The sequence below is a fragment of the Bos taurus genome, chromosome 15 (assembly GCF_002263795.3).
Source record: "Bos taurus isolate L1 Dominette 01449 registration number 42190680 breed Hereford chromosome 15, ARS-UCD2.0, whole genome shotgun sequence".
NCBI classification, from domain to species: Eukaryota; Metazoa; Chordata; class Mammalia; order Artiodactyla; family Bovidae; genus Bos; species Bos taurus.
In genome coordinates this window covers 75,574,647-75,596,971 of record NC_037342.1, presented here as the reverse complement: position 1 = coordinate 75,596,971, position 22,325 = coordinate 75,574,647, and the positions used below count along the sequence as shown (strand labels likewise).

General features: G+C 49.9%; 1 long non-coding RNA gene across 3 annotated transcripts; it reads left to right on the top strand.

The window, feature by feature from the left end:
- Nucleotides 1-3,170: 3,170 nt before the first annotated feature.
- Nucleotides 3,171-13,638, top strand: LOC107133190 (uncharacterized). 3 transcript variants are annotated; one of them, XR_009490716.1, is made up of 6 exons: nt 3,171-3,343; nt 3,658-3,859; nt 3,946-4,198; nt 5,388-5,448; nt 12,904-13,066; nt 13,491-13,638. It is a non-coding gene; the product is annotated as an uncharacterized lncRNA (long non-coding RNA). The 3 variants fall into 3 exon arrangements; XR_003029510.2 differs by having other exon boundaries at nt 3,172-3,343; nt 3,658-3,757; XR_009490717.1 differs by lacking the exon at nt 3,946-4,198 and having other exon boundaries at nt 3,178-3,343; nt 3,658-3,757; nt 5,434-5,448.
- Nucleotides 13,639-22,325: the final 8,687 nt, after the last annotated feature.

Below are 22,325 nucleotides of genomic sequence, written 5' to 3'. Positions count from 1 at the left end.
TGACAAGTGGATTCTTTACCCCTGAGCCACCAGGAGGCCCTGGTTAATTTAATTTTATGGTGGAGTAGAGAGGGGCCACATCTGTCCCAGCTCTGGGAAGCCAGCCTAGCTCTAGATCCTTGCCCTGTAGATGCTCATGGTCAGGCCTCAGGGGGCCTCTCCACTGGCCATTCCCACCCCCCTGACACTCCAGGTGACTCTGTGACACGCCCTCCTCCTCTCAGCCTTATAATTAGACACGGAGGCCTTGGGCAGTTGACTTGCCTCCCCCCTACTCCAAGCCCATCCCTCTTCCTCCAGGTGATCTTATGGAGACCTCAGTTCTCCCACACAGACTCCTCTCTCACTCCAGGCTGGGTGAAAGGGCATGAGTCTGTCTGGGAAGCCATTTCTCCCTGTCCATAGCCTGTCCAGTTCCTGTTGCGACCTCAGCTGCCATCCTTTCTTATCTCCTGCTGTATCCAAGACAACCGACAGCTCCTATGAGGCAGTGAGAAGAGAAAGGTGCGGCAGACAGGGTCAGTTCAACAGTCAGAGCTTCCCGGCTGAGGCAGCCACCTGCTCTGTCTGAGGATCTCATGGTGGGAGGGAGCAGACTGGGCTGTTCGTGAAATTCAAGGAGGTATGGTGGTGGTGGCAGGGGGCTTTAAAGGCACTGAAAAAGAAGCTTCTTTAAACACCAGTGCCCCAAGCTCTGGCTGAGCCAGCCTTTATTGAGAGTTGGGAACTGTATGAGTGTAGAATCAGAAACTGGGTTGCATGCCTTCCTCCAGCCTGACCAGCTGTGTGAACTCAGGTAGGTTTCTTGACATCTCCGAGCTTCTGTTATGACTCTGTTCATGGACTCACTGGGAGTGCTTTAGTCACTAAGTCATGTCTGACTCTTGCAACCCCATGGGCTGTAGCCCATCAGGCTCTTCTGTCCGTGGGATTTTTCCAGATAAGCATACTGGACTGGGTTGTCATTTCTTTCTCCAGGGCATCTTCCCGACCCCGGGATCGAACCCAGGTCTCCTGCATTGAAGGTGGATTCTTTACGACTGAGCCAGCAGGGAAGCCCCTGGACTCATTAGGGGCCTCAGTGAAACTTAATATATGTTGTAAGCACTGAAACTTCAGTGCCAAAGAGCATGTGCTCTGGGGTCAGAAAGGTTGGGTTTGAATCCTGGGCTTCCCTGATCGCTCAGCTGGTAAAGAATCCGTCCTGCGATGCAGGAGACCTTGGATGCACTGGAGAAGGGATAGGCCACCCACTCCAGTATTCTTGGGTTTCCCTGGTGGCTCAGCTGATAAAGAATCCACCTGCAATGCGGGAGACCTGGGTTTGATCCCTGGGTTGGGAAGATCCCCTGGAGAAGGGAAAAGTTACCCACTGCAGTATTCTGGCCTGGAGAGTTCCATGGACTGTACAGTCCATGGTGTCGCAAAGAGTCGGACATGACTGAGCGACTTTCACTTTCACTTTCTGCTATGTGAACTCAGCCAAATGACTTCTCTGTGTCAGGTGCTTTCACTGTGCAATGAACACCCCACAAATCAGTGGCTCAATCCACAGCCACTAATTTAGCTCATGGTTTTGAGGGTGAGCAGTTTTGGTTGGGGCCAGCTCAGCAGTCCTCCAGGTCTGGGGAGGGCTCGGCTGATCTTGGCTGGGCTCGCTCGTGTGTCTGCTGTCAGTTGGTGGGTCCCCTGGGACTGGCTGATCAATTTGCCTCATTTGGGATGAACAGAACTTCTGGGCCTCACTGCATGTGGTTTCTCAGATGCCATCATGCTAGTTTGGGCTTATTTATAGCCCAAATTCTTGAATTAAAAAGCTTCAAAAGTGTCCAGAGAGCAAGCCTCAATGTGCAAGCATGCTTCAGGTCTCTGCTGGCAACAGGCTAACTTCTGCTTCATTGGCCAAAGCAAGTCAAGTGGCACAGCCCTGAGCCAGGATGGGAGGGCACACCGAACTGCATCCCACGAGCAGATTGGGGGCCATCACTGAAGCAATCTATCACTGCATCCTTGGGCCTCAGTTTCCTCTGTAAAATGAATATAATCTTGTATCTTCCTCAAGAGATCGTTGGGAGGCCTAAAATGAAATGAGCAAATGTATGCAAAATGTACACATCTTTTCAGTACCGAGAGAGAATGAGCAATCCACAAGGTGAACTGTTAGCCTTGTTATCAGCAGGAGCCTTGAGAGAGACAGCCAAAATCCTGTAGTGGGCTCTGGGATAGTGACCATGGCACAGATTCCTGAAGGACAGCTGTGGGCCTGCTTTTCCTCTCAGAGGAAATGGGCAGTGCCAGGGAAAGTCAGTACTATGGCGAGGGGGGTTCTCTTCACTTAATACTCTGGCTGCAGGGAAAGGGTGCCCACTGCAGCTCCCGCTGGGGATTTAGCCCTGAGGTCTGCCCTAGGATCCAAAGAATGGCTTTGTTTCTCCACTTCTCTCCCTCCTCCTGGGCTCAGGCACTTCTGGATCAGGAAGAAAGTTGTCAGCTTGTCAGGGCCTGTCAGGGCTTGATCCCTGGGTCAGGAAGATCCCCTGGAGAAGGAAATGGCAACCCATTCCAGTATTCTTGCCTGGAGAATTCCATGGACAGAGGAGCCTGGCTGGCTACAGTCCACGGGGTTGCAAAGAGTCAGACATGACTGAGTAACTAACACTTTCACTTTAAGCAGCTGTTAAGCTGGAATCCTAAATCTCCCCGTTGAAGCTCATGGGGATCGTTAGAAAACCCTATGTGTCATGCTCTCTGCAATACTGTGTCTGCCACAGCCCACATTTGCAGGGTGCTGCATGACCTTCCAGAGAAGGCAATGGCACCCCACTCCAGTACTCTTGCCTGGAAAATCCCATGGACAGAGGAGCCTGGTAGGCTGCAGTCCATGGTGTCGAAAAGAGTCAGACACGACTGAGCAACTTGACTTTCACTTTTCGCTTTCATGCATTGGAGAAGGAAATGGCAACCCACTCCAGTGTTCTTGCCTGGAGAATCCCAGGGGCAGGGGAGCCTGGTGGGCTGCCATCTATGGGGTCGCACAGAATTGGACATGACTGAAGTGACTTAGCAGCAGCAGCATGACCTTCACAGGTCCACTGAGTATAACGTGGTAACTGGCAGTACTGGGCATGTGATCTGGAGTTGGAGTTGGCCTCTGTGATGTCACTATGAGCCAGCCCGTGTTCCTGGGCGATTGTTACAGCTCTGGGAAAAATCCAAGAGGCTGCCACCTTGGTGAGCTAGTGCAAGCCATCCACAAGGAGGGGAGGAGGACTAACCTTTGATCAGACCTTTGAAAACAAGATTCACGCAAGTGCCTCCATAGACCTCAGCTTGGCAACCACAGGTCTGGTACAGCCCCCTCACTTCTTTGGTTCCAGGGATCCTTTCTGAGCTCACCCAGGCAGTCCCAGGGAGGTGGCTGGTCATCCATCCATTCCCTGAATCTTCATTCTCCCTCATTATCAGGCCCCCTCCCAGACACTGGAGCTAGGACGGCGAGCCACATCAGATGCGGGTCCTGCCCTCACAGAATTCACCGTCTAAGGGAGACAGAGATTAACTGATCAGAAGAATAAATGTAAAATTATATGGCCAGATGGTTTTCTTTTTGAAATATTAATCTTCCTTCCTTCCCTGGCATTTCCTCTTCTTTTATAGGGCATTTGGACTCAGAACATTCACTGCCTCAGGGGACAGACGACCCACCAGAAGTTAGAAGTTGGTTCTTGTCTTCTGAGTGTCAAACACTGATGCCTGTGTATGTGTGGGAGCAGGGGTGGTGGTGAAAGAACCAAATATTTGGAAGATGCAGGATGCTCCAAGTCCCCAGACAAGACGATGCTTCCTCGGCTGAGGGAAGGTGGAGTGATGGGAGGAACGTGGGGGTGCGTGTTGGAGATGGGCCATGTGCTTGCCCTGACCCCTCCCTGTTTTCTACTGAAATAGGTTTGGAGGATCTGGGAACAGAGAGGACCTCCCCGTCCCCAGGCTAGAGGCTGAGGAGTTGGAAAAGACTCCAGTCTATTCCCAGAGCAAGTGTAGCATTGACTGCCTGGAGACTCAGAACACAGTCCTAGGGCAGCCTTGAGTCTTCTGGGGCTGGGCCAACTCCTCCGCCCACCAGCTAAGCCTCACCCTGGAGGCAAGAGTAACCAATCCACCCAATTCCCCTGCTGCTGGACCCCTCCTGGACTACCAGGTGGGCTATGCACCTTTTGTTTTGGGGAGGAAAATGTTTATCTGAGTTTGTTTTTTTTACACAAGCATATTAGTCACTGAAGCTCTTTGGGCTTGGCTTCTGCTGCTGCTCGGTCCGACTCTTTGCGACCCCATGGACTGTAGTCTGCCAGGCTCCTCCATCCATGGGATTTTCCAGGCAAGAGTACTGAAGTGGGCTGCCATTTCCTTCTCCAGGGGATCTTCCCTATCCAGGGATTCAACCCAGGTCTCCTGCTTTGCAGGCAGATTCTTTACCAGTTGAGCCACAAGGGAAGCCCAAGAATACTGGAGTTGGTAGCCTATCCCTTCTCCAGCAGATCTTCCAGACCCAGGAATTGAACTCGGGTCTCTCGCATTGCAGTCAGATTCTTTTACCAGCTGAGTCACAAAGAGAATACTGCGTTACTGCAGTGGCCACTTCCCTGCTCTGCCCAGCCAGGAGCATCCTGTTAAACATCAGTCAGGTCTTGTCATCCCTCCGCTTAAAGTCCTCTGAAGGCTGCCTTCTCACTCAGAACAAAAGCCGGTGCCTTAACCCACAAAGCTGATGGGATCTGGCCCTTCACACCCCCTACCATCTCTTCCTAACCTAACTCCTCCTCCTTCCTCATCCTGAGGTACCACTGACACTCCTGCCCCAGGGCCTTTGCACTTTCTAGTCCCTCTGCCTGGCACTCTCTGCTCCTGAGATCCAAGCCCTCCTCCAGGGGATCTTCCCAACCCAGGGATCTAACCCAAGTCTCCCGAGGCTCCTGCATAGAAGGCAGAATTTTTACCGCTGAGCCATAGGGGATGCCCCACCCCTTGAGCCCCGCAGCACCTGACATGGTTTTCTGACAGCCAGACATGCCCTGGGCTGCTGCCCCCTCCTCTTACCTGCCCCTGCCCATGCCCTGAAAGGTGAGTCAAGTATGAGGAGTGGGTAGAGGAACCACTGGCTCAACTCTCAGCTATAGGGTTTCCACTGTTCCCAGAGCTACTGTGGGCTAGGCTACCCAGAGGGGCCGGCCTTCCAGACACAGAGAATCTTTGAGTCAGAGTTGGGGATGGGGGTGTGGGGGGGCGTGGGGGAGGTAGGAGGCGGGGATAAGCTTGGCCACGACCCAAGCTGGGGCCGTGACCTGACACAATGTCCATGCTCTCTCTGAACATGTTTCCTCCTTGGGAAGAAGAGAACCACTGTCCGTGTTCCCTGAGGAACTTGTCTTCTTGCAGTGCCCATCGAAACTGGTAAGTCTGGTTTTTTCATTCATTCAACAAAAATTTACTGAGCACCTACTATGTGCCGGGTACCATTCTAGGTGCTGGGAACACAGCGGTTAGCAAAATAGCAGCCCTGTCGTCCTCATGGAGCTTATGTTTCTTGGCATAAACAACAGGCAGTTGAATGATGTATAGTGTAATGTCAAGTGGTGAAAAAAGCCATAAGGAAACAGTAAATACAGAAAAAATAGAGATTGGGGGGTGATCTTTGGAGTGGGATGCTCAGAGAAGGTGGTGGAAGAGGAGGAGATAGTATTGAGCACCCAGCTGAATACTGAGAAGGTACAGGCCCCAGGCCCAGGATCTCAGAAGCAGAGAGCGCCAGCAGAGGGAATAGAACGTGCAAAGGCCCTGGGGCAGGAATGTCAATGGTACCTCAGGATGAGGAAGGAGGAGGAGTTAGGTTAGGAAGAGATGGTAGGGGATGTGAGGGGCAAGATGCCATCAGCTTTGTGGGCTAAGGCACCGGCTTTTGTTCTGAGTGAGAAGGGAGACTTCAGAGGACTCTAAGCGGAGGGATGACAAGACCTGACTGATGTTTACCAGGATGCTCCTGGCTGGGCAGAGCAGGGGAGTGATGCGGTAATGGCTGCTTCAGGAATGCAGGGGAAACACGGTGGCAGCTGGGCCCCCGGGTGGGGGTGGGGGTAGGAAGAGGTCAGATTCTGGATATATTCTGAATGAGATTTGAGCACTCGGGACCCCCCTCCACACTGGCCTGGCCTTCTAGGTCCCACCCCTGGAGCCGTCTCCTAGTTCTCCATCCCTAACAGGGATGGGCCTGCGCTCAGCCTTTCTGCGGGGTGGTGCTGATGGGGAGCCAGTCTTGCTCCTGGCTGGTGCCTGGCATGGCCAGGGCCAGGCTGCGTCAGCTGCCAAAGGAAACTCCCTCTCCAGAGGGAGGGCAGGGGATGTCGGGTATGGATGCCTAGGCGCGCACACACTGCTTCATTCATTGGACAAATATTTACTGAGCATTTACGATGTGGGAACAGCTCTGAACCACACAGACAAAGCTCCTGACCCCATGGAGCATCCACTTTTGTGGAGGGAGAGAGACACCAAACAGGTAAGTGAGTGAGTGATATAGTTCATCAGAGTTCGGTAAGTGCTATGAAGAAATGTAAGGCAGGGAGGTGGGATTGGAGGTACTCCACCCCAACACTCCATCTTCTTTACCTGCTAGCTTTCCTTGTCTTCCACAGCACTTGTGTCCTTCTAATATTCTATATGATTTATTTCCTTATTAAGTTTAAAGTTAACTTTCTGCATGCCCCCTCCCCAGTCTCCTGCAGGAAAAGACACCCCTTAAGGGCCAGGCTCTTTGTGAGTCTGGTTTATGAGTTCAGAGCATGAATGAGTGGGATGGGAGGGGTGAGGAGGAGAGCAGTCCCTCCCGACCCGGCCCAGAACCCTCCTACCCTTAGACCGGCAGCTCCAGTCCAGCAAAGGGACAAGGGGGGCGGTCTTCTTCACTCCCTACCTGGTCACCCAGGCTGGGTGTTGGCAGGTGGGTGGGATGGTGCAACCTGGGTTATACTGGGCACAAGCTCATCCTGGAGCCCACCAGGAGTCCTCCTGCAGTGCAGGGGCAGGGGACAGAAGTCTCGTCTCTGCCCTCCACCCCATTCCCTGCTGCCCCCCAGGATCAAGGGCAAAGGCTTTTAATTCTGCACAAAGTCCAAGCCAGTGTCACAGGTCTGGGGTCTTCAAGGCCGACAGCTCTCACACTGCTCCAGAAGTGAGGGGAGGGTCTGCTTGGCAGCTGCTCTCCTGTATTTCTCCCCATCTGATGTAATTGCTTTATCCTTACTGAAAACCTGTGACAGGGAGGCTTGGACTGACGGGCCCACTGGGACGCTAATGCTTCCCCAAGCCCCCTCAGCGCACTGCAGAGACGCTGGGAAAATGGGTCAGCCCGGCTTCAGGGCCCAAAGACAAGGAGGGGGGTCGGGGTTGGGACAAGAGATTGGTAGGTGGGCTGGAAACTCTGTCACAACTGCCTGGTGGTCTAGGCCACAGTTTCCTAAAAATGGAGAGGGGGGGTGGTATTTTGTGACAAAATGCTTAAACAAACTTAAAATGACTTACTTGTTATTGGACTTCTCAGGACCTTTATATGTTAATAAGACGTGTGATGCTAAGAGGAGCCAATGCAGTATTTCTCAAACTCCTGTCCACGGTACCCCTCTTTTGTGGAGGATCTTGAAGGACCAAGGTTCCTCAAGGTTCCTTTGAGAAATGCTGGTCTATGTCAACAGCCATCTGAGATATGAGGCTTCCTGCTTCCCTCCCTTCCTGCCTCCTTCATCTTTGCCTCTATTTTTTTCCTCTGCTAATCCAGCTTGCATAAGACTACTGCCCCCTTAAATCATAGAAAAACACTTGACTCTGCTGTGGGCGTTATGGAGCTACTGAGTTATGCAAATACAAGGAAATCAGACTTCTTCACCTGGCGTTCAAAGTTCCAGTCTGGCTTTCAATTTAGCACCTGCAGTTCCCCTTCCTTGCTTTGACCAAACCTTTCCCCTTACAGTCCCAGGATAGCTGTGGACCTTTGCTTTGAGCCTTTGCTTTGCTAGAATATCCCACTTTCCTTCTTTTAGGTCACCTCCTTCAGGTAGCCTTCCCTGATTCTCCCAGACTCGCCTCAGAAGGTGAGAACCCCTAAGTGTTCATTTAAAATGACTATAAAAATCACCCCCTATATAACCTCAGAGAATAATTATGGGCACCCAAAGGAACAAGTTTATCAGGGACTCAAAGGGTGGTCCAATGGCCTTAGGAAGATTGGCCACGGGCCTTCTGACTTTCTCAAAAGGAGCCCTAAAGCATTTGCAGTGAATGTAATCTCAGAATTCCCAATCCAGGCTGGTCTTTGGCTAATTTAACTTTTCCCTTTGATGTTTTATTGCGAAAAAATTCAAATGTATATAAATGTAGAGAGACTATTACAGTGAGAGCTCCTCCATCTGTCATCAAGCTTCAACAATGATCAGTCATGTTTCACGTCTACATCTACTCACTTCCCTGTGTCATTCTGAAGTGAATATACCCCAGGCACTGTATATTCTACCCATATCCAGCTTGCTACATTTTTCTACAATTTTTTACATAACCACAATACAGTTATTCCACTAAAGAATTAAGAATAAATTCTGAATATCATCAAATATCCAGTGATGTTTAAATTTCCAGTTGCCTTACACACCTCTTAAGCTTATTTTATAGTTGGTTTGAATCAGGAGCCTAAGGAGGTTGGTTGATATATCTGTCTCTTTTAATCTATAATCCTTCTCAGTTCCTCTCTTTCATTTTTAAAAATAGAGTTTGTCTTTTGGAACCGTTTTAGGTTCAAAATTGAGAGGAAGGTGCAGAGAGTTCCTGTACATCCCGTGTTTCCAGCCTGGCACAGTCAGCCCGTTTTCAACGTCCCCACCAGGGAGGTGCATTTGTTACAGTCAGCGATCCTACACTGACACTTCGTAATCACCCCGAGTCCACAGTGTGCACGAGGGTTTATTCTTGGTGTTGTACATGCTGTGGGCTTGGACAAATGTAAAATGACATGTATCCATCATTATAGTATCACACAGAGTATTTTCACTGCCCTAGAAAGTCTGTGTCTTCTGCCTAGTCATGCCTCCCATAAGCCCTGGCAGCCACTGATCTTTTTACCGTGTCCACAGTTTTGCGTTTTCCAACATGTGATATGGTGGGATTCAAACGATATGATCCTTTTCAGATCGGCTTCTCTCACTTACTGATACGCATTTAAGTTTGCCCCCGGTCTTTGCACGGCTTGATAACTCGTTTCGTTTTTAGTACCGAATGTGCCACTGTCTGAAGGTATGGAGTTTATCCACCTACCTCCTGGAGGACATCTCGGTTGCTTCCAAGTTTTGGCAATTACGAATAAAGCTGCTATAAGTATCCGCGTGTAGGTTTTGGCGTGGACATAGGTTTTCAGCTCCCTTTGGGCAAATGCGAAGAGCACAATTACTGGACTGAGTGGTAAGAGTATGTTTAGTTGTGTAAGAAACCGCCAAACTTCCTGGCAAAGTGACTGTACCACTCTCCTTTTATTTATTTATTTATTTTTTAAAGAAAACGATGCTTGTCCTGTGTTTTCCCTGTGTGGACTTTACCGGTTTCATCCCCATGGTGTCCTCTAACTCATCCCTCTGTCTTCTGTAGTCCCGGTAAATTGACAATTCGTTTTTGAGGCTTGAGCAGGTACAAATTCGGCTTTTCCGTCGGGAGACACACAGCGCCTGCCGTCTCCAGTCTGGGGATGTTAGCAGCTGTGGATGTTCAAGATCTAGATCCATTTATCCATTAGGGGTTGCGAATGGTGAGATTCTCTTTCTACCATCCTTTCTTCATCTGCAGGCAGGAATACTTCTAAAAAGAGAAATGTCCCTTATCTACGATTTGGGTACCCAGTGGCACAGTATGCATGGAAAAGGCAGGATAAATGCTTCATTCGTTCCCTTTATTTACCAACTAATTACCTTTTAACAGAGTGATGCTGACAGCTAACACTTGTAGAACACTTACAGATCACCGAATGTTTTTATCAACACTATCTCATTTCATTATCACAACAACCCTGTGAGGTAGCCGGGACAGATGGTGCTATATTTTTTATCTTTCATTTATTTTTTTTGCACATGAGCAGACTAAGGTCCAGAGTAAAGTGACCTGCCCACCCTCAGAGAGCTACTGGAATAATCATTGCTAACATAACAGAGAGCCCTAACTCTGTGCCAGACGCTGTTCCCTCAATATCAATGAACACATTTCCTTCTCATGACAACTCCAAGAGCCAGGGAGGGGGCAGTGATTACCCCCAGTTCACAGATGGGGAAGCCCGAGGCCCAGACAGGTTAACTAACCTGTTAGTAGTAGTGATAATTATTTATTGAGCACTAACTGTGTGCCAGATGCCTTGCTAAGTGCTCAGAACAACATAACACACTGCTCTGCCATCTGGTGTGTGATGAGTTCTTGCCAAGTGGCAGGTACATTGAGTCTTCACAGCAAGTTCATGTGAACGCTCTGTCACAAAGAGGGATACTCCTGGGGTCACAGGGCTGGTACGTGACTGGGATGGGTCCCAATCCGGCTCCAGGCTGTCTCATGCTGCCTCCAGCCGCCGCACAGCCAGGACTTGAGCCCAGAACTCCATGCCTGTGTTTGGACCTCCTCTTCCTCCACTCCCCGGCATCCAGAGGGTCTGATTTGGAAGAGAGATTTCTTGTGGGTCAGTAGCTGCCTCCCACCTTCTCTACCCACAAAGAGAAGCTGCCATGTTTATTAATTGACAAGGGAGGAAAGAGGCTACAAAAAAAGGGGAAGAAACTTCATTAGCTGGCAAAAGAATTCAGTGGTTTTAGTGCCTTCACCGCATCCTCGGATGTAGGGGGCTTGGTCCCTAACTGGTGTTTCCCACCACTTTTCTTCCAGAACTGGGATATGAAGCCCACTCAGTTATGCAACAGGTTGAGAGGACAGGGCGTCTTTTGACCCAGCAGGGAGGGATGGGGGCCTAGACCAAGAAGTGCCCCCTTTGTCCTGGGCACCCTGAGTTCCCATCAGACGTCATCACAAGGCCCTTCTCCACCGTGGCCTCAATAATACTTGTGCCCCTGGGTTAATGTCATTGCTGCCGCAGGCTGGCACGAACAGTCGCAAACGGATCTCCTTACAGAGATTCCCTTGCATGATGAGAGGCTGTGGCCTGCTTCCGGCACGCAGAGAGGCCCTCTGGAAGAAGGCAAAGGTGATGGGGGAGAAGACAGGAGGAGGATAAACAAGAACCAATTAAACCCTCAATTCGAGCAGAGTAAATGAATTTGACTTTAGGTGATCAAGAGGGAGAAAACTTCTAATTAGACACATGGCAACCCTGGGGCTGAGCAGGCTTGTGACTGCCCTCATGCCCGCCTCTCGTCACTTTTTAGATAAATGTTAAGGATTAGAATGAGATGTAATTAGAATCCGTCAATCCCGTACATTCGCTCCTGGTGGGGTTTGACGACTGCTCATCTCCTTTCTCTTTTGTCTGGAGTGCCCATCCCCTCTTCTCTCTTCTGAGTTCTGATTGGCTCCTGTGACAGCCAATCCCTTTTTTTTTTTTCTTTTTCCAATTAATTTATTTTAATTGGAGGCTAATTACAATATTGAAACTCCAGTACTTTGGCCACCTCATGCAAAGAGTTGACTCATTGGAGAAGACTCTGATGTTGGGAGGGGTGGGGGGCAGGAGAAGGGGACGACAGAGGATAAGATGGCTGGATGGCATCACTAACTCGATGGAAGTGAGTTTGAGTGAACTCCGGGAGTTGGTGATGGACAGGGAGGCCTGGGCTGCTGCAGTTCGTGGGGTCGCAAAGAGTCGGAGACGACTGAGCAACTGAACTGAACTGAACTGAACTGAATTACAATATTGTAGTGGTTTTTGCTATACATTGACATGAATCAGCCATGAGTGTACAAGTGTCCCGCACCCTGATCCCGCCTCCTACCTCCCTCCCCAGCCAATCCCTTTTGAGCTGGAGGAACCCTCAGGCCTGAAGACCAGCTCTCAAAGACCAAGAGAGGGTAGGGAGTCCAGAGATAAGTACCTGGACCCAGCAATCTGGTCAGCAGTTGCAGACCAGAGGCACTTGGACAAAGTCTGTCCCACAGGTGAGTTTAAAGAATTTAAAATGTATTTCTGGCACTGCCAAATCTGGATATTTCACAAAAATATTTGGATTTTTTTTTTTTTTAAACATTGAAGATGTCAGTTCTGATGGTATTCCCACATGGAGACAATTGACTCAAACTGAAGAGCAGCCACGCTCGGAGACAGGATACTATTGCCCCAACTCATGACATCTCTTTGTCAGGCCAGATTTACTGGTCCGGATGGTTATTCAGCCCCTGAGGCATTTGAGTGGTCAGTCTTCTAACCTCAGTCCTCAATCTCCAGGTGATAGGAGATGCCCATGGGTCCACCTGGAATCTCCCTGCCGCTTGTGCTGAGTCCTCTGCCTGGAAAGCGCTTCCTCGGCCTCCATTCAAATGCTATGTCATCCAGGAAAAATTTCCTGTCTCCCCCAACAGGAGTTGGTCTCTCTGCTCTGGCTCTCAGAGTCCTGGTGTCCACCCCAAGATCACACGTCTTTGGTGTGTGATGGTGAATCCACTTGCCCCAGTGGGCTGTGAGCTTCCTAAGCGCAGAGTCAGGTCTGATTTGCTCTGTCTCACTTGAAGTGCCCAGCGCAGGGCCTAGCCCAGGGTAGACACGCAGTGGACACGGACTGAAGGGAACTGAACGCTCCCTGGGTCAGGACCAGTCCAGGCAAACATCTTTGCCTCTTTCCCAGGCCCTCTTTATACTTTACTAGTCTCCTTTTTCTCCTCCTTTTGTAGGCCTAAAGCTTGCTGGCTGGAGATCACTTACAGAAAGATCTTTGGGAATTAACACATTCTTATGGCCAGGGAATTCAGCTTGCAATTGAGAATGAAGAGATGCTGTGCTTAACACAATGGAAGATGTGCTAATGGCGGACTTCTGGCATTGGACAGTGGACAGGTGTGGGCGAGATCCTTTTCAAAAGCGAGTAGTGCTAAGTGACATCTTCAGTCCGTGATTTTAATCAATCTACTTCCCTTACTGGGCTATGACCGGGTGTCACAGGGCAGTTCACTTGACCTCTCTGGACTTCAGTATCCTCCTAGGAAAAACGATGATAACAATACTGTAGTATAAGTGCCTGATAATGAGTTTTTTTTTTTTTTTTTTCATTGTAAGTGCTTGACCTTAAGCTTTCGATGGCAGAGGCATCCATTTCAAAGATACCCATCTCGATAAACACATTGCCAGCTAAACAGCTAGATATACAGAGCCACGCATGAAGCTCCCCTTTGGAAAAGCCCTGGGTGACCCAGAAGATTGATTGCGGGGGTGACCCTGCTTTTCCATTCCCATGTGTTAATTCCTATTCTTATGTTTTCAGGTCACCAATAAAGAGCGAACCTGCAAAATCCATCCTCAACCCCAGGTCCTCTCTCTCTCTCTCTCTCTTCCTGTGACCTTATCCTGTGGCCCTGAGCGTGACATGTGCCCTCAACGTGTTGCAAGTAGTAAACCTTGGTTTTTCCAAAGTTCCCTGATGGTGGTTTCTGAGCTGCACCTCACAATTACAATAAGAACCACAAGGGCCCGTCCAGTTGCAACACTGGTTCCAGTTGTGGAAATGCCTTTGGGGCTCCTCACAAGTAGTCTGGGCCCAGGTGAGGGTCCCCAGGCATTTCTAGCTGCTAGCATCTCTTAATGGTGGGCCAAGACTGTTCACATTTATTTTTTTTGGTACACATTTCTTAAACAGTGAAAGTTTCCATATGACCCAGCAATTCCATTCCATCCAAAAGAACTGAAAACATAGGTCACACAAAGATTTGTGCATGAATGTTCATGGCAGCATTATTCATTATTCATCGCAGCCAAAACTGAAAACATGCATGTCCATCAGCTCATGGATGGATAAGCAAAACGTGGCCTATGCATACAACAGAATACTAGTCAGCCTTGAAGCAGTCTCCTGATATGTATGAGAGGAGAGATGAACCTCAACACCATGACGTTATTTGGGAGAAACCACACGAGAGACCTATTGTGTGATTCTACTTATAAAGACTGTCTGGAAAGCAACCAACCTATAGAGGCAGAAAGGAGGCCTGGCGCAGGGAGAGGGAAGAACGAGGGTTAACATAAATGGGTACGATGGGTGATGAAAACGCTCTAAAACCTTAGCTAAGGTTACTAAAAATCATTTCATTGTAAACTTGGCATAGGTAGATTATAGGATGTGTAAAACATCCCTCCATAAAGTTGTGCAAATCACCTTCTACACCCAGTGGGGGTGAAACTCACATGAGGTGGCGTGTCCAGCCCAGTTCTCGGCCCATCCCAGGGGCTTTGTGATGGTCGGTTCTGCATTTTTCCTTCTTTAAAGCTGTCTTTGACTCAGGACAGTTTCAGTGACCGGGGGAAAACACTTGGTGATTTCTGGTTTCCATCTAAGGCATTACCTTAAGGACGCTCGGCCTCACCCCCCAGGCTCTGTTGGCCTCCAAGACCCTTCAGTCCTTCCTCGTAGATGGCCTTGCTCCTGCCCCTTCCAGTGGCTTCCTCCACCCATGACACTTATCACCTCGTTCCTTGCCCATGGTGACAGCTTCTGGCCAGGCCTCCTTCCCCCTCACCCTTTATTTTAAATTACAGTTTTATTTATTTAGTGGCTGCTCTGGGTCTTCATTGCTGCACAGGGCTTTCTCCAGTTGTGGTGCAAAGGCTTCTCGTTGTGAAGCCCAGATTTAGTTGCTCCACCGCAAGTGGCACGTGGGATCTTAGTTCCCAGACCAGGCATCGAACCCGTGTCCCCTGAACTGGCAGGCAGATTCCTCACCACTGGACCACCAGGCCTCCCTCTTGCCACTGGATTCTCATTAGTCTGATGCAAGCTGCCAGGCTGCTCTTCAAGAGCCCTGAGCTCACAGACCTTCCCTGCCTCCCTAGCTCCTGAAGCAGAAAACCGAAGCCATCCGTCTGCAGGCTCTGTAGCTGGTTTCCTCCCAGTCTCTGATTTCACTTTCTCCTGCTGCACCTTCAAATGACTTTCTCCCTGGCTGGCACCTGGCTCCCCATGTTCCCTCTCTGCCCCTTTGCCCAGGCCATTCTTCCTGCCTTCCCACTGCCCCGGTCCCCATGACCACACCCACCCACCCCTGAGTACCAGCCAGCAGCCACACTCAATTGGAAGGAAGAAGGGGGTTGGGAACCAGGCAGATCCAGCTGATTCTTGACCTGGCTCTGCCACCCAGCAGCCAGGATGCCTAAATGCCCCAAGCCTCTGCTCCCTCATCTGTGAAATGGGTCTGATGTTAATATGCAATGTTAGAGCTGGTTAGTGTCTTTCTTCTCACAAGACGGTGATGTCAGAGAGGGCAAGGATCATGAACGTCATACCTCCCTGTTTCTCTTCAGGATGTAGGCTCCTGGGGCCCTAGAACAGTCTGGCACAGGGCTGTCTAATGACTTGTCTGTGAATGAATGAATATCTTAGTTGGTTTTTTTTAGTGCCTAGTAGGTGTTTTGTAAATACCTCTTCCTCCCTCCTGCCTGCCAGTCTCCCAACAAGAATTTCAGTCTGGGGTTCAGACTCTTCCTTCCTCAGCTCTGTCCTTGCCTCGCCCCGACCTCCTGGCTCTGCTCCCCTCCAGGCTTGCCTCTGACCCTTGGAACTTGATCTCTTTGGTGTTAAACTCCGGACTTTCAAGTGTAGTGACAGATGGATGCAGTTACTCATTCATTCATTCAAATAATATTTCCCAGGGCCCCGCTTTTGTGCCAGGCATGTTCTAGGCTGGAGACAGTACAGAGCACAGATATCCCGCCATCATGAACTGTTTTCCAGTGGGGGAGAAAGATGACACAGTCGTAATAATAACTAACTAAGCAAGCCGTCTTTTGGAGTGTCTGCTGGCAACGGATGCCACAGAGAAAATCAAGCAGGGAAGTGGGTGGTGGTGACAGTTTTGAAGCAGGTGTCAAGACAGACCTCACAGAGAAGATGACATTGGAACAGATGCTTGAAGGAGGAGCTGTGCTAATCCCTGGGGGCCGAGCGTTCCAGGTAGAAGGAAAAACCAGTACAAAGGCCCTGAGGCAGGAGACTGCCGTGTCAGGGGTGGGGGGAGTAGTGGAAGGGGGGCCAGGGTGGTGATGCAGGCCAGTCAGAAGTCATGGTTAAGACTTGAACTTTTGTTCTGGGTGGAGGGAAAGTCAATGGAGTGAGATGATCAGACTTACCTTTTCAAAGGATTCCCCTGCCCGTCGTGCTGAGAACAGACCGTGGTAGTAACAGCAGTTAACATGCATCAAGAACTTGCTTTGTTATCAGGGCACAACTGAGTCTTTTACCCATTTCGGCTCATGTAATCGTCACAGCAGCACGAGGTGGGTACTGTTAGCCCCATTTTAAAGAGGGGGTTAAGTGAGGCTCAGAAAAGCAAGTTCCCCAAGTTCACACAGCCTGTAAGTGACAGAGCTGGGTTTGAACCCAGGCAGCAGTCCGGCCCTGAACTCAGGGCTCCTTCTGCTCTGCACTGCTTCAGGTGGGTAAAGGCATTCACAGCTGTGTGATCTTGGGCAAGTTACATGACCTCTCTGTGTCCTGGGATCCTCATCCACATGCCAACCTTTGCTCAATCGTGTCCAACTCTTTGCAACCCCATGGACTATAGCCTGCCAGGCTCCTCCATCCATGGGAGTGAGTTGCTATTTCCTTCTCCAGGGGATCTTCCCGACCCAGGGATCGAACCCGGGTGTCCCGCACTGCAGGCAGACGCTTTACTGTCTGAGCCACCAGGGAAGCCACTATACCAACTTTAGAGGTTGGCAAGATAAGGCAAGGTCCTGTGGGTAATGTTCTTTGTGTAGTGGGGTAGGATTTCCTTGTGAGCCTGGCTGTCCGGCTTGATCGTCACCTCCCCCCGTCTCTGCCACCCTCAACTGCCCCTCCTGCCCCCAGCAACGTGTGAGGTGACCCTTGAAGATGGGGTCTCACAGTGGGATCTTACCCACTCTTGCTTTTTCCCTGGGTCTCAGTTTGCCCTTCTGGAGGGAGGAAGGGCCCATGTGTTATGGCTGAGATGCTGCCCATCTCTACAATTTCCTGACGGCCCTTGGTAACTTTTGCCTACCCTCCCCACCCTCCTGCCCCCATCCCTGCAGCTCTGGCTCAGGACCCCTGAGAAAATAGAGCACCCAGGAAATAAAAACCTGACCACGCCCCCAGCCCTGACTCAAGTCCCTGTGATTGGGAAGGCGGCCAGGCCTTCTTATGGTTGGAGATGTTTAAACTCTTTGCACGTAGGGGCTCCACAGAGAGAGCTGCCTGCAGGGTCGGGTCGGGAGCAGCTGCACTGGCCTGGCCGCCGCAGACCCCCAGGGGCCTGAAGCAGATGGCTTCACTCAGATTCAAATTATCCACCCGCTCAGCTCCAGACAGGCATTCACCAGCCGTGGTCTGTCTTCCTTACCCTGGAGAAGGAGCACGGGAAGGAAGGAGGGGGTGAGCAAGCCCACCCATGGAGTGGGAAGGCCCGTGGGCTGGGGGATGTTCCAGGAACTGACCCCAAGGAATGTGTTTGTGTTTGGGAAAAGGGGCCTAGCTTTTGAGTCAGTGCTGTTCTAGTCCTGACTCTGCTGCTTCCCAAAGAGGTTGCTCTTTGGCCCTCTGTTTAGCTGTCTGTGAAATGGGTATCCATTCCTCCCAGGAGGAAGGGGTGGTTCTGAGAGAAAGGCCTGGGGCACGGTTGACGGGAAAGATCATGCCCTGCTCAGCACATCCTTCCATCCCCGCACTGGCCATGCTGGCTTGTGACTGGGAGCTCCATGTGGGTCTCCCAGTAGCCTGGGGGCTGGAGCTGTGTTTGGTTCATTCAGTGTCCCCACTGCCCTGCACACAGTGAGGTATGTACTCGGTACTCCAGAGTTCGTTGCTGAAATGAATACATGATGGTAGGAGTTCACCACTGAATGTTTATTTTTCTTTCCTTTTTGGTTGCTGTCAGGGCTGTTTTTTGACAAAATTGAGATTAATGCAGTTTGTTTCAGAGCCCAGCCCATTTTATTCTCATGTTCTTTTCTCTCTTCTTTTGGTATCTTCTATCCTCTTCTATCATCAGTCAGCTGTCATGCAGAAAATGATCATTGTGTCTAATTTATACTAAAGTGAAGATGACTGATAGGACAATCTCTCATTCTTTCATTTCTGTAATAGCCAATCCCTAATTCAAAGGGACGAGCCTTAATGGCCAAAGGGAGGCAGTTCAGTGCTCCTTTCCAGGCTCCTCTCCTCTCCCCATCTTGTACATTTCTGGTCTTACCAAATGAGCTAGCTCAGTGGCTCACTAGGACTTCAGAGATGATCCTGGCTACCCAATGCAGGATAGAGCAGATGGTCCCCAGCTTCTGCTTGAAATGCCCCTAAACAGAAAGGACAAGTGGCAGAAAGCTCACTACCTTTAAGGCAACCCATTCCATCGCTCTGACTAATGTTGAAACTTTTCTCCATTAGTCTATTTTGCCCTTGTCTGGCCTCTGGAGCTAGAGTCAAATGGAGTAAGTTTGCCTCCTTTTATCTAAGAGTCTTTCCCTTAAACAAAGACCTCTAGACTTGCTGTTTCCTTAACACCCTGCATACACCTTCCTTCCACCTAAGCTTTGCTCCTTCTCTCTCTCTGTACCTTCCTCCTTCCAAGGTCACTTTCCAGTGTGAAGTCATAGCTTGCTCTTGGTTTATTTCTAGGGCAAATATGATGGGCAACACCCGAACCCAATGGCTTTGTGGTTCTTTTCCAGCTCAAGTTCTCAGATGTCCTTCGAGGAAGGTCTGGAAAGTTCTGTCAGCGTTAGCGAAAAAATAGCGGGGAGCCTGGTGGGCTGCAGTCCATGGGTTCACAAAAGAGTCAGACACGATTTAGTGAGTACACAATAACAACAACTACACATTGTTTGCTCACTCTGTGCCGTATGCTATTAGGAGGAGCTTCTTAAGTATTGTAATAAAATCCTCACAGTAATGCCTCAAAATAGACCTTACCATTATCCCCACTTAGAGATGGGAAAACTGAAGCACAGGGATGTGCTGTAATGTCCCCAAGATCCAATAACCGAAAGCAACGGAGGCAGGATTTGAACCTACCTTTTCTGACTTCAGAGACCACACTCTGACCACTGAGATCTGCTAAACATTTGACCTGCCACACGCACACACACCATGTAGACCACACATACATCACACACCACACACCCGTGCTTCCCTCAAGCTTGTTTCAGTTCCTGATGTTCAAATGTTCTTCTCACCTTTACTGAGCTGTTCCATTCTTTAACACTCACATGTCACGTCTTCCAGAACCCCCTCTTCCTCTGAGCACCCACCTCACAGCCTCTGACCACCTTATCCCAAAATTGGTTCCTCAAGGGTGGGGAGCCTTGTCTGGTTCCTTCTTATTCCCCAAGACCTAGAACAGGGGCTGACACGTCTTGTGAGCTCAGTCTGTCAGCCCTGTCTGACTCTTTGCGACTCCACAGACTGTAGCCCTTCAGGCTCCTCTGTCCTTGGGGTTCTCCAGGCAAGAGCACTGGAGCCATGCCCTCCTCCAGGGGACCTTCCCAACCCAGGGATCCTGCACTGCAGGTGGATTCTTTACCTGACTGAGCCACCAGGGAAGCCCTGACACGTGTGAGGAGATCAGGAAATGTCTGTTGAATTTAACTGAGTCGACTTGCCATGGAATGTGGGAAATACCACTAATCCCCCAAACCTTTGTTTTCCCATCTGCAAATTGGGAGCAATAACAGCTGCCCTCTTCCTCCTGTGAGGGTTTGGTGGGGCTCCTACACGGGGTCACATGTGGGGAGGTCTTCTGTAACATACACAGCCCGCGATGCAGAGCACGTCGTGGGGTTGGTGGTGACTCCTCACGGCAGGTACTCTCACCAGGCTTGAGTGCCTTTAGCTCTCTGAGCCTCAGTTTCCTCATCTGCAGCTCTGGCAGGTGCACAGTGGTGTTGAGGATCAAAGGGGACCTTATACAGTGTTAGCCCACCGATAGAAGAATGGGCTGTTTTCCATTTATAAAGCAGGGGACGCTAACTTGCTTGGCGTGAAAGGAAGAGCTAGCCCTAAGCCAGAGACATTTTAAGCCTTCTCTTTTGAGCTGGTGAAGAACAAAGAATAAAACAGAAAGCAAGACAGGGAAAGAAACCATCTGTTTGTGGGCCCAGCATTCCCAAGCAGAGATGCGTGCATGTGTACACACACACACACACACACACACACACACACTACAAAGGCTGGGGAAATTCTGGGAGATCAAGAAGTTCACTCCAGCCAGTGAAATCTCAGTGGGGACCTCATGGCCAGATAGGAGGAGCCCTGAAGACTTTTGATGCCAAAACTGCCTGAAGGCACAGGACTGAAGTGTCCTGGTATGTCTGACGGAAGAGATGCCCATGCCCTCGAGCTCAGAAAGGCCAGTCTGCTGCTGCCACCTGACAGGCCCCTTCCTCCCTGACACGTCACCCCCCTCTTGGGAGTTGTTCCTGGTGTTTATTGGGTGGAACAGCATTTCATTTTACATATATTGCCGAAGGAATAAGGCACTCTTCCAAATGCTTTATAAGTGTCAGCTCATTTAATCCCCAAAACAACCCAGTGAAGCCCTGCTATTATCATCCTCGTTTTACAGAGGAGGTAACTGAGGCCCGGAAGGTTGCAGAGCTGATGATTCTAACTGAGATTCCAGAACAAAGAGTGTCTGGCTGCTCCAAGCAGAGAAGGAATGGACGGTCGGGCTGCTGACTCTGCCCTGGAGTGAGGGTAGCTGTGTCTTGGAGGCTCTCACCAGGGCTCGGATGGGCTCAGGGCTCAGCATGAGGCCTGTGTAGACCTCTTTTCGCAGGCTAGAATGGGGGACCCCACCATGTTATGATTCTGGGACCAGCCACGACAATAAGAGGGTAAAGGTCTTCACGGGAGGTCTCTGTTGCCCAAGACAGCTGGGTATCTGGAGATCACACAGGCTTGAGGCCCCGAGCTCCTCTCACCATGCTGCCTCCCAAGCCCCCGGGGCCCCGACATGCTTGGTTCCCCAGCCAGGATTGGTCTTGGGCCCCTAACCCTCAGCCCTCTGCCCCCACCCCGACCATTTCCAGCACACCTTTCCCACCTCAACCTAAACCTTGCTCTCCCCTATGCTTTTCAGCCCCCAGACTAATGTGTTGTACATTCTAAGTCTCCAAGACGCCTGCCTTATAGCTCTTTATTTCACCTGTAATTAAGTGATTCATCATGTAGTTGAAATTTTTAAAATTGCTTTATTGGTCTGCCTATGTTTAAAGTGTAAAACTTGATACATTTTGACATACATTTTCGCTCATTAAACCAACGCTGTAATCAACATAATGAGCATACCTGTTGTCCCTAAAAGGCTACCTCATGACCCTCTGTGATTCCTCCCTCCCAACCCTTCCCCCATCTGGTCAACAATGGATCTTCTTTCTGGTTTGTATTTTCTAGAATTTTCTAAAATAACTGGATGATACTAGAGTATAGACACATTTTATCCTGTCGTATACACACTTTCACTCAGCATAATGATTCTGAGATTCATCCACACTGTTGAGTGTATCAGTGATTCTGGTTTTTAGCAACTGAACAACAAGTATTTCATTATCTGGAAGTATCATCATTTGTATATCCATTTATCTGTTGATGGTTGCCAGGGTTAATTCCAAGTTTGGCCTATTACAAATAAAGCTTCAATTAAGTTTGTGTATAGGTCTTCATATGAACATAAGCTTTAATTTCTCTTGAGTAAGTATCTAGGAGTACAATGGCTGGATCATATAATTGGTATATGCTTAAGTTTTTACCTCGGAGAAGGCAATGGCACCCCACTCCAGTACTCTTGCCTGGAAAATCCCATGGATGGAGGAGCCGGGTGGGCTGCAGTCCATGGGGTCGCTAAGAGTTGGACACGACTGAGCGACTTCACTTTCACTTTTCACTTTCATGCACTGGAGAAGGAAATGGCAACCCACTCCAGTGTTCTTGCTTGGAGAATCCCAAGGACGGGGGAGCCTAGTGGGCTGCTGTCTATGGGGTTGCACAGAGTCGGACACGACTGAAGTGACTTAGCAGTAACTTTTTACCCAGCTGCCAAACTCTTTGCCGAAGTGGCTGTACCATTTTTTTCACTGTGTTCCCCTACCAAGATAC